Below are 2,592 nucleotides of genomic sequence, written 5' to 3'. Positions count from 1 at the left end.
ATGAATTTAGAGATATTAAGGATAGAGAGTTAGAGCGGTTTCAGGAAGAAAGGGTATGGATAGAAAAATAAGAATTTATGTATGATTTAGGAGTAATTTTAATATTGCAAGGAGAGTGCATGAGGCTATGGAATTGCTAGGATAAGGAAATGAAGATTAGAGAATTAAAGGACAATGTAGAAGCATATAAAAGTTAGTGCTCTGGGGTATTTTTTAGCTGTTTGAAGAACTGAAGACAGCAATGCCTGAAAAGATATTAGAGAGCGCTGTCTTACTGTTTTATGTACATAAACTTCATTTTGGTTTTAGTGGTTTGTCATTTTTCCGTTCATACATGGAAGCAGTTATTAAAGACTGTTGTCTGCTGTACCAGAAAACTAAGAGGAACAGGCTGCAAGGAACAGGCTGTGCAAAGCTGTAAGGAAATGTGCAGTTGCTTTGTGCTCGAGTCTGCTCTAAGGAAACTGGAGCTGGGACTGTTGACCTGGGTCTTACAGAGTTTACATAAATCTAAGATTTCTTGATAATTATTCACAATGACCAAAGCCTTGATGACATAGCTTCAGTAAATAAAAGGCTGTGTTCAGGCTCTCTCTGGGGAAACCATGGAGTTAAGAATTAAGCTAAAGAATAAAGAATACTGAGAGTCGTCAGGGAACAGAGAGAGCGCTAGCAACCTGCATCTAACACTGTCTCCGAGTCATTATCAGTGCCATTCCCATTGCAGCCTTTCTCAGGACTCCCCTTACGCTGAGGCAGGACCTCAGCACTGGGTCCTATAGGAAAGCAGGCTGAGCAAGCCATTGTGGGGATTAGCCAGTAAGCAGCATCCCTCCATGGCCTCTGCATCAGCTCCCACCTCCAGGATCCTACCCTATTTGGTTGGTTCCTGTCCTGACTTTGTTTGGGGTGAACAGCAATGTGGAGGTATAAGCTGAATAAACCCTTTCCTCCCCAACTTGCTTTCTGGTCCTGGTGTTTTGTCACAGCAATTGAAACCTTAAGATACCCCAGAATCTATTCATTTCATTTGCACTATACACACACAGAGAGAGAGGGCGGGGGGGGGGGGGTGAGAGAGAAACCTAGCTACATACTTTCTGTTTTTAACATTTTTATTTTTAAATATGTGTAGATATGTGTGTATGCTTGTGGGTGTGTGCATATTATTGTAGGTACCTGTAGAAGCCAGAGGCTCTGGATTTCCTTTGGCTGGAGTTATAAACAGCTGTGAGCTGCCAGCCTGATATGGGTGCTGGGAATTGAACTCCATCCTCTGGAAAAATAGCATATGTTCTTAACCACTGAACCATCTCTCCAGACCCAGCCTCCTATATTTCCTATTTTAAAAATAATGAATAGCCTTTTGTATCTTGCTTGTTTTTTTTTTCTGCATATGCATGTATGTGTGTGTTAGCATGCATGTGCACTTACACACACAGGAGTCCAAACCTGAAGTGGGGTGCCTTTTGACTGCCCCACACTTCATTTATTGAAATGAGGTCTCCTGATGAACCTGAAGCTAGCCAGTTTGCCTTGGAGATTCACTGTCTCTGTTCCCCTGAGTTCTGGAATTATTGGTGGCTGCCCAGCTTTTACATGAGCTCTGGAGACCTGAATTTTGGTCTTCACATGCTTGCATGCCAAAGGCTTTACACAGAGCCATCTCCCCAACCTTGCTTCTAGCTAGTCCCCTTAAAAACACAGGTTTTTTGAGCTGCTTACTTCCAAAAAGAGATCTGAGTTGGTTTAAATAAAATCAAAGGCTTGTGACTTCAGACTCTAAGGACAGGAACCAAGACATGTAAGAGCCAAGGGGGAAACTATATTCAGAAATTCTAGCTAAGAATTCTGTGACTATAACACAAAATAATAAGGTACTTTAAAAAACAGATTCCTAAGTTCTAACTGCTGGTAATATTTTTGAGGAGAAGAAATTAATTCTGCTAAGGGGTGGGGGTAGGGAAACAAATCAGGGATGAGTAGGTAAAAATGCTTCCTGCCTAAATCTCATGACCTAAGTTCAAGGCTTGGAACCCACAAAAAGTTGTTTGTAGAGGCTCACATCTGTAATTCCAGCACCTTTCCTTCCTTCCTTCCTTCCTTCCTTCCTTCCTTCCTTCCTTCCTTCCTTCCTTCCTTCCTTCCTTCCTTCCTTCCTTCCTCCTCTTTCTTTCTTTCTTTCTTTCTTTCTTTCTTTCTTTCTTTCTTTCTTTCTTTCGATTTATTTATTTTAATTTATGCACATAAGCGTTTAGCCTGCATGTATGACTGTATGAGAGTGCTCGATCCCCTCCTTCTGAAGTTACAGACAGTTGCAAGCTGCTACATGGTTGCTGGAAATTGAACTCAGGACCTCTGGAAGAGCAGCCAGTGCTCTTAACCATTGAGCCATCTCTCCAGCCCCCCAGCACCCTTTCTTGATGGGAGATGGAGATGGGAGAATTGCACAGCAGTTCAAAGACTGCCAGCAAGCTAGCTGGCCTGGAGTACTGAGCACAGCCCCTGCCTGACTCAATGAGGCAGGAGAGAACCTCACCCAAAAGTTGTCCTCTGCCCCCTCCCCAACACTAATAATAAGTAAAAGGAAAT

The sequence above is a fragment of the Mus caroli genome, unplaced genomic scaffold (assembly GCF_978045245.1).
Source record: "Mus caroli unplaced genomic scaffold, Mus_caroli_1 scaffold_4, whole genome shotgun sequence".
In the NCBI taxonomy this organism is placed as follows: Eukaryota; Metazoa; Chordata; class Mammalia; order Rodentia; family Muridae; genus Mus; species Mus caroli.
This window is presented reverse-complemented; position numbering follows the sequence as displayed.